Raw genomic sequence first — 10,098 nt, forward strand, 5'->3', positions numbered from 1 at the left:
AGAAAACAGATGAAACGGTGATACCCTTCACTGAGGTAAGAAAGAATGGAACAGGGCCAAGTTTGAAAAGGGAATCTCATTTTGGGATGAAGTGCATCTGAGGCATCTGAGAGGTGTCAATTAGGCCACTGGATATAAAGTTCTTAAACTCTGTTGGCAGGCTAAATCTGAGTATACATATTTACATGGAACAGCTGCATATTCTTTTACCTTTAAGGGAAAACAATTATTGTTATAAAATAATCATTATTCTTTAAAAAAGGATAATTTCAAAATTGTGCTAGCCTAAAACACATGAATCACTACCTTACCAAAGACCCTAAATTAATACTAACCAAAGATTACCTATTTAAAGGACATTAGATATATACCACTCATTTAGCTACAAAATGGATTTCTTCAGAACGAGAACAATCCATCTTGGTGGATTCTCAAGTTAGGATTAGTGACTGCTCTCACATCTTTCAAACACAAAAACTGAAAAAAAAGTTTGAGGCAAAAAGTTTGTACTTTTTATTCCCAGATTGTCCACCTCTCCCTATGTCTGAAAGACACTGACTTAAGCATCTTAATTGTCAAGTATAAATGATAAAGTTTTTCTCCTGGAAAAGATTCTAATTTTCAAAGTAGAAGGGAAGAGAATAAACAAATCAGACTTTTTTTCTTCCAATACATACCTCTGCAGGCTTTGTATTATACTTAGATGAAAAATGACTAGACTACTTTAGATATTAATTGTGATAACTAAGGAAATATTTACCCTAGATTTGTTTCCATGTTGTATAAACAAACAAACCAGCTACCAGAAAGATTAAAGACAGAACTAAATGAGTAGGCAAGAAAATTGGATTATATTACTAACTTTTCTAAAGAAAATCTACTGCACAAAATCTTTGAGAAAGAGCCAGTCTTCTTTTTTTTTTGCTGGCCTCTCCCGTTGCAGAGCACAGGCTCCAGACGCGCAGGCTCAGCAGCCATGGCTCACGGGCCCAGCCGCTCCGCGGCATGTGGGATCTTCCCCGACGGAGGCACGAATCCGTGTCCCCTGCATCGGCAGGCGGACTCTCAACCACTGCGCCACCGAGGAAGCCCAAGAGCCAGTATTCTTTACATAAAACTAAAATTATATATATCACATACTTCACTGAGGCAGAGGATGAACTAGACTACATAGCATTTTATATTTATAAATATATTTATATTTTACGTACATAAAATCTTTTGAACTCCCCACAAATAATGCTTTAAAAAAACAAACAAGCATTTTTAACACGCCTGTATTATATGACAGCTGTTACTAATATCAATTTGCTCTCAGTGGGAATATAACAACTCAGAAGGTCCCAGGGTAAAATAAAAGACTAATAATACTGAGACAAACTTGTTTGCTTTAGAAACTATCCTACAAATAGGAATCTTGGCTCATGAAGTGTGAGGGCAGAGTGGAGAAAAAGCAAGTTAATATGTGAATGAAACTGAGGTTGACCCAGGATTTAGCTCTCATTCTTCACTAAGTAAGCTTTCATAGGCAAGCCCTTCCGCCCTTACTCCAAGTTACCCTTACCTCAGCAAAACCACACAGAGCATGAAACAGACAGTAAGCATTTCCTGGACTAATTTGTATTTGGATAGAAACTTTAATATCTTTTATATTTCATTAAAATGGATTTATAACTGCCCCATTAAGAATGTTTCAGGGCAAAAATAGACAAATCAAACACCCTTAGACATTTTTGGTTCAAGACAATATACAGAGTATTATTTCATATTATCATATACAGTATATCCATGCACAGTGTGTGTGTGTGCATGCAAGTACATACATGTACACTTAGGAAAATATCTAAAACCATATAATTAAAATATTGTTAAATATGTATGACTGATTTACAATTATTTTAAATTTTCTTCTCTTTGCTTTTCTATAATAAACACATATACGTACCTTTTTACATTAAGAAAATATATTTGTTGTTTACCATGTCATAACACGAGACTCAGAAGTAATTTTAGAAGGAATTTTTATTTAGAAGAAACTTTACCATTCTGTCCTCTTCATTTTTCAAATGGGGAAAAAGGCCCAGTGAGGATAAGTGACTTGCCTGCCCAAAATCTGATAGTTGACTCCCTATGGCCATAATTATATTATTCATACTTATGTTTATTTTTTCTAATTATGAAAGTTAATGCATTTTCATTAAAAATAATCTGAAAAATAATGAAAGCTATAGGAAAGAAAATGAAAATCACATATATGCTTCTAAACCAAAAATAACCGTTGATTTGGGGGGTTGTTTGTTTCCTTTCTAAAAAATTTTCACTACAAAAATAATACATTTTCAATGTAGAAAAACTTTAAAAATATAAAGATAAAAATTAAGGAAGAAAGAAAAAAATTTTAACACTCAATCACATAATTGGTGATTCTGGAATTGTTTCTTTAGACTTAGTTCCTAAAGCCAGTTTGGGGTGAACAGACTAGTTCTATGATGGTGTTTTTATGTAGCAAACCCTGGTTGATTCTTTAATTTGTGATTATTTTTATATAAAAGATCTATTACTGAAAATTTTATTTTACAATTGTTTAATGAAAGACAAAGGACTAAAAAAAGGTGAACAAAGAAAATACTCCAGTTCTATTTAGGGACAGATTTAGTGAATGTAAACATAATCCACAAACACAAGCCCAACTGCAAGCTGCATAACACAAATTTTCTTAAGATTACCCAATATGTTTATTCATGTAATTCTTGTATTTACCAATACTTTTACAGGGTAACCTATACAGTTGCCAACTGGCATTAATTACAGAAAAAAAATGAATTATGAGCAAATATATTTATAAAAACAAGCAAATCAAACTCATAAATTACTGAACCATCATTAACTCAATCAGCAAGACATTTGAAAATATTCATTTTTATCTGAGCCTTTTAAAATTTCTACCTTCTACATATTTTATGATGTACTTAAATGTATTAGTACAATAACAGGAATACCATTTATAAATAAGTGTGATTCAGAATGTGTGCTCAAAATTTACTTGTAAGGGTGACAATAAAATTTGGAGATCACTGCCCAGAATCCGGGGCCTAGCTGACAAAACTGTCTCCTAATGCAATTTCAAAGATCCAAAGATTAGAAGAAGAAAGTAAAAATGACCAATTATCTAAGACTTCATATGAAATATTTTAGGAATCAAATAAGTTCTAGTATGAAACATTATTAAATAATTTGCTTAAATTTCCAGATTGTGGGACTTCCCTCATGGTGCAGTGGTTAAGAATCTGCCTGCTAATGCAGGCGACACGGACTCAATCCCTGGTCCGGGAAGATCCCACATGCCTCGGAGCAACTAAGCCCGTGCGCCACAACTACTGAGCCTGCACTCTAGAGCCCGCGAGCCGCAACTACTGAAGCCCGCACTCCTAGAGCCGGTGCTCCACAGCAAGAGAAGCCACGGCAATGAGAAGCCCACACACCACAACGAAGAGCAGCCTCCACTTGCCACAACTAGAGCAAGCCCATGCGAAGCAACGAAGACACAACAAAGCCCAAAATAAATAAATTAATTATTTTAAAAATCCAGGTTTCATCAATGGCTTAAGAAATGTGAACACCACCAATCTGTTACCATTATATCATTTTAGACCTCAAAACATTTCGTAATTGTCATATTTCACACAAACCCTATAAGACAGGCCAATGGTATTTTCATTTCATGGTCAGAAAAATTAAGCAAGGAGAGAATAAATGTGTTGTCCCAGATCACTGGATTGGTACATGTGCCTTTTAGAAGTTTTCCAAAGTGCATATAAACAACTACCACCTTAAAAATGAATTTGACTTTGCTGTACACCTGAAACTAACACAGCATGATTCAACTATACTCCAATATAAAATAAAAATTAAATTTTTAAGAAATGAATTTGAGTGCAGTCTAATGAACCATTTAGCTTTCTTTCAAAACTTACTTTCTCTTTAAAACAATAGTAATTTGATCCCCGCACAAAGCCTATTGTATAGAGTGCATGAATAGTCATATACAGTGTGAATTCTGAATATAAAAAAGCAAGGAATTCAGATGACTTGACAAAATCCTGAAGCTGGTTAAGCTGTGGTTTGGCATCCCTCCCACCTTCCTTCTGGTGCTCCTACTCCTATCTCCGAAAAGTACCTTACATCTTCCCAAAGTTCCTCACCCCAGACACCTACTCAAAGTTTCCCTTGCTTGATCTAGCCCAGTCAGGATAACTGATTTCAGCCAACTGACACAACCGACATCTGACTTAATCATTAACATTACCAAAAAGGCCCTTGACTTTTCTGTCTGTCAACAACCCCTTGAGAGGGTCCATAAAAGTTAAGGACCCTCTCCCCAGAAAAATCATATAGGCCCACACAGTATTTTTCAAACTATTTCAAGATTCAGGATCACACAGCCAAAATATATCCATGAACCCCAGAACTATAAAACCCAGGTTAAAAAACCCTGCACTTAACCTATAAATATCATAAAACTTCAAAATCCTTCAAAAGAGATTATAAACTTTAAAGATTATAAACTCAAATATACGATACTATATATACTCAAATACATAAACTCTAATTGTTAAAATTTAAGTCATCTCCCAAAGTTTTTAATGTTGTAATTCCCATGAGAGAAGGAGAGTAACAGGACCTATTTCTAAGCATGGGTCATCTATTAAATTGTGTTTTAAGGCCCTACCCCTATATTCAATAAGACTCCAGAAATCTATTGTGTTTATCATGATTCATGGCGAAACAATACATACATACACACACATAAACACATTCAGGAAATTTACTTTATTTCTTAATTGCCAAATCCAGTTTTTATCCCAGTGAGCTCCGTAGTATTTCACATTGCTAAATCCTGTTAAAATTCCATTAATCCCTATCCTCAGCTTCTTCAACCCTATACCATTTATCTTATCTCTTCAGCCATTGTTTTTCAACTTCCTTCACAGGCCTCTCTTCTTCCACTTGACCTTCAGATATAGATGCTACCCAAGGTTGCCTTAGTTGTTTCCTCACTCTTGATACTATAGTCTTTTGCAGTTTCTATGACATTATGCCAATGAATACAAACCTCCTAATAGATCCCCTCTTCCCCTTGAGCTCCAGTCCAAGTCTTCAGGTACCTATTTTGATATATCTTGATTCCCACACCTAGCTTCATATCCTATTACCTTCCTCCTCAAATTCTGTTCTCCCTATATATTCCCTATCTTATTAAAGGCATCTTCATCCTCATCCATTAACCAACTATAATCTTTAACTCCCCCATGCTCTTCCCAATCAGGCCACAACCTCATCAGCTTCATTTTCCTCTACTCCCCAAGTACAGCAAAATCTGCTTGCTTTCTAAAATCAGACTATCATTCCCTTCATCTAGCCTCTTCTTTTTCATCAGTAAAACAGCTACTCATCCTTCAAAGTCCTACTTAAGCATCCACTACATGAAAAGTCTTCCCTAACCTCACTTACTCTCCCTGTATCACTCACCCCTTCCCCCAGAATTCCCTCCCTCCTCCTATAATCCCACACCACTCTTTCTTTATTTTAGTTCTCAACAAACTGTATTATAGTTAGTTGCACCCTTATCTTTCTCCACTATAGACAAAGCCCACGGTTTATTTGTTACTCTTGCACCTAGAACATGACTGGAATACAGTATGTCTTTAATCAATGTCTGGTGAATATATGGCAAAACTCCAGAGTGAGGACACACTTAAGGTTACTTCTCAGTGGAGGGTACGCCTCATCCTCTTTTGAACATAAAACTAATTAAGTCCCCTAGTCTCTAGCTTCCCACTTCTAGTCCACTGCTTAGTTTTAAGCAATGTTTCATGGGAATATTTCCTCACTTCCTCTTGTTCTTTGTAGGTTTAGCTGCCAGCCTAACCACATTAGCATTCAGTGGCAGCAACAAAACAGACTCTCCAAGTTCTAAAAAGTAAAGACTTTACAACTACCAACAGTAAAATATAAGCTCTTTTTTAAAAATGGTCTAAACATTTACGCATACATAGTTCATTCTTCATGATTCTGAGAAAGGCTTGGCATAGTTTATCCAACAGGCACCATTTAGGAGTTCTGAAGAAAATGTCCCCCTAAACTGTCAGCCAAACTCTTCACATTCGTAACCACAGAAATCAGCATACACGAACTAATCTAAATACTGTGCTTATATACTAAACAATACACTACAAATGGCAGACACTGTATATCACCAAACTCATGACCCAAACGAAAGTAGCTCTTTTAGCTTCTTTTCAAAATACTACATCTCCAAAATTCAGCGATCATCCCAATCTGTAAAACTAGATTCTTTTACCAGTATCATCTACCCTTTCCCCCTCTCCTCCCCACCAACTTTCCCCCAACACACACACACACACACACACACACACACCTCCCTCCCTTATTAGACATGGCTTCCTCAGAAATTATCTGATGGCTCGGGAGCAGTTTGATAACGAAGGCTACCAAGTCTGGAATTCTGGAGAAGATTCCTATGGTCGGTTTATTTTCTAAGTGACTGCTGCTGATGATACAATACAGATTGACCTCAAGGATCACACATGTGGTAGGCTTGCCTTAACCACCCCCTAGTTTTGCTTTGGTTGTTTCTGTTTTGGGGGAGGGGGTCCTTTTAAAAATATACTAGAATATCTCTATGAAGTTGTAGTTCTGATTTTTTTCAATTCATATAAACGTTCACATTTTAGGACTAAAGACCACGTGATGAAATCTTTTTGAAGCTTCAGTTACTAAACTGCACTGAGTGGGGTTGAAAACATTTTAGCCTAATTATGAACTGCACTGCAGAAAAAATATATATATTCCAAGGTATATATAATCCACTTATTTTCCTTGAGCAATCAAAAATTCTGTTTATTTTCTAAGTTTTGTCCTCATTACATCAAAATAACTTCAGACAAAGCATTCTTGTTGCTCCAGGATTAAAAATTTCCAATAGCTCAATGTGGTTATCATCTTCTGGAAACACCTGAAATTGATTTGTTTCACCTCCTTTACTTTTTCTCTTCCAGCCTGTTCTCCTTAGTAAAATATTGATGGATAAAAGCACTAGCTGAAAAGCCAAGAAAGTGGATAATCCACTCCCTAGTTAATAAGGAAGGAACTATATGATACATGATGCTCAAAACTTAACATGTATCCAGAGCCTAAAAAAATACTGATTGGACTTGGTCTAAATAAAATGTTTCTAAAATAAACTTAACAAGTGGGTTTCTTTTTCATTGCTGTTTTACTAAGCATTCATGGAAAATTATATTTGGGTAAGCTCAGGCTGAAAACACTAGCTTTAGCTCTCAAGGAAAACATGAAAGAACAGAGAATTTCCTTCAGTGTAAAACGTTTTCTGAAATGTTTTTTACAAAACCAAAGATTGATATTTACCTGTAAGACTGATTTTCCAAATACTATTTATATATGTATTATTAAGCATCACACATAGATATACATAAACGTCTAAATTCAAATATCCAATTTCCTGGATTAATTACAGCCCCAGAGAGAGTATGCCAAAACTTCTGAGGTTAGAGCAGACACTTCTGAGACTCAACAACCCACAGAGCTCCCCTTTACCCTCCAACTTTTCAGAGTGGCACTGAGTAGATGAACAAGCCCACTGCAGCATGAAGCACTGGGCTTGCCTAAAGATATCTGACAGAAGCTGAACCTATGCAATAACTTCCTGTTCTCCAGAGACTGGAGGGTGTGCTTCTAAAGACTGACAGTTTACAGAACTTCCAGAAACCAAAAAATGAGCATACCTTTTCAAATACTTGTGAAAAAAATTTTAATTTCAATAATACTGTTCATTATTATTATTCCCCAACAAACATTTACTGAATGCCTTATTACATATACAGAAAGAGGTATAAAAAATTTAACCCCAGGGGCTTCCCTGGTGGCGCAGTGGTTGAGAGTCCGCCTGCCGATGCAGGGGACACGGGTTCGTGCCCTGGGCTGGGAAGATCCCACATGCCGCAGAGTGGCTGGGCCCGTGAGCCATGGCCACTGAGCCTGCGCGTCCGGAGCCTGTGCTCCGTAACTGGAGAGGCCACAACAGTGAGAGACCCACGTACCGGGGGGAAAAAAAAAAAATTAACCCCAGACTACAAGGAGCTTAAATTTCCCTTAAAAGTCACCCATTTTCTATCATTTCACATAAAATACTTCTTCAAGTAAGTCTGCTTGAACCTATGATGTATAGGCAATGCAAACTCAGATATTTAAATCATGGGAAGTTGGTCTTTAGCTCCCTAAAAAATTAGAGATGGATACATAATTGTGACTTAATAAAACCAAAAAAACGTACAATTTTGGGTTCCATTGGAGTATACATGAATTGGGAGGGAAACCTGAAATCCTTTCTTTAATTCCCTCTATATCTGGACAAGGGCCCTCATTATCTCCTACTCCTATAGTTATTTCCCTAAATCTGTTGAATTTCCTTAAAACCTGGTAAGAAAACTCCTGTCTTGGGGATAAGAAACCTTTTTTTTTCCCCCCCCTAAATGAGAATATACCAAGACTCCCAAGCAAAAAGTAATTTTCCTCCTGTATACTGAATTTGATATGGGGTGGGGGGAGGAGGAAGGCAGGCAGATGAAATCAAAGGACCTCAAATAAAGATGAACCAAAAGACAGTAAACAGTAATTCTTATTCTGATGGACCTTGTTGAAAGCCACATCTAACTCCTGTCAAAAAAAAAAGTCCCACAAAAAAGTCTGCACACAATTCTGGACCCAAGTTAAGAATAGTTATACTACACTACATTTACATTTGATAATTGTATGTTTGCCTTTGCACTCATAAAATAAGGAAATTACACTCGGATGCACAGGTGGAGCTAGTCATATTTTCACTACCTATGAAATAACACATCAAGAACTTTCAGACACAATTCTAGGAGTCAGGCCACTACTGAATTAAGGGAAGGAAAAAACCCCAGCATCTCCAAAGTCGCCCCTCCCCTGAGTGAGGAACAACTCAATAACTTACTGTTCAAGACCAAAGGAAAAGGAATTTTTTTAAAGGCTGGGCGAAGGTGAAATGGGGAAAGGATCACTGTGAGCTGTGACAGCAGATGATGCCCTCGACAAAAGGTGTAAGATGTGCATACCCCTTCTCCCGCAGAGCTGACAGTCTCACTCACACTACCTTTCACCTTAAGAGTTTCCAATACATTGTCTCTACACACTTAAGAAAATGTGAATTTTTCTCTGACCACAGAAATAATTAAGCACAAGTGACACCAGCTGTAAAGTAAGCAATTAATATATGCTAATCTAATGTTTAAGAAGGGATGGATACCACGCAACAGCTCCTCCAACTGGCTGGATATCATTTGAAGCCCTAAAAATATTAAGATTTTTAAACAACTTCAAGTTCTGATGGGCACAGTCAAATACTGTCGAAACTTTAGGACGTAGAGCAACGACACAACAGGTGAGAGAGGTGGTGGACATCATCGCCCAGTTAAGTGGATCACATGCAAAGGGCAAACCCTTGAGTTCCCCGAAAGGCTGGGGATGTGGGCTAATACCCATGCACAAGGCCATCCAGAGCCCCTGTCGTTCCAGTGGCAAAGGTTCGGTTCCTTCCCGGGGTCGCGCCACTCCCCCTGTCCCTCACACAGGGGACCACCACCCCAAGCACAGGAAGAACCGAGCCCCCTCCACGGGCAGCATCTCTGCTAGGGAAGAAAACACAATGTCGCTCCTTATTTCTGCGTACAAAAGGACTTTGCGCCCTCCTCCTCGAACTGCCGCCGCTGCCGCCTCCTAACTTGCAAGAAGGTGGGCAACGCGCCATATTCCAGCGTCCCTCAGTCTACCTGGGTAACAAGCCCACGCCACCCCGGCGGGAGGGAAGCTTCGGAGGTTGCCCGAAGAGCCAGCCTCCTCTCCCGCAGGAGACAGCAGCTCCCGCGCCCCGGCCCAGCCCGCCGCGCCGCGCCGCCCGCGGACCAGACCCGGGAAGGGCCAAGGAGGCGAGCTGGGAGCCGCGGCCCCCGTCCCGCGCAGCCCGCCCACCTC

General features: G+C 38.3%; 1 protein-coding gene across 7 annotated transcripts in view; it reads right to left on the bottom strand.

The window, feature by feature from the left end:
• The window catches only part of NRF1 (nuclear respiratory factor 1), a 130,349-nt gene that overhangs the window by 120,042 nt on the left and 209 nt on the right, over window positions 1–10,098 (bottom strand). The window lies entirely within an intron of this gene.

This window comes from Neophocaena asiaeorientalis, unplaced genomic scaffold (genome assembly GCF_003031525.2).
Source record: "Neophocaena asiaeorientalis asiaeorientalis breed wild unplaced genomic scaffold, Neophocaena_asiaeorientalis_V1.1 scaffold681, whole genome shotgun sequence".
In the NCBI taxonomy this organism is placed as follows: domain Eukaryota; kingdom Metazoa; phylum Chordata; class Mammalia; order Artiodactyla; family Phocoenidae; genus Neophocaena; species Neophocaena asiaeorientalis.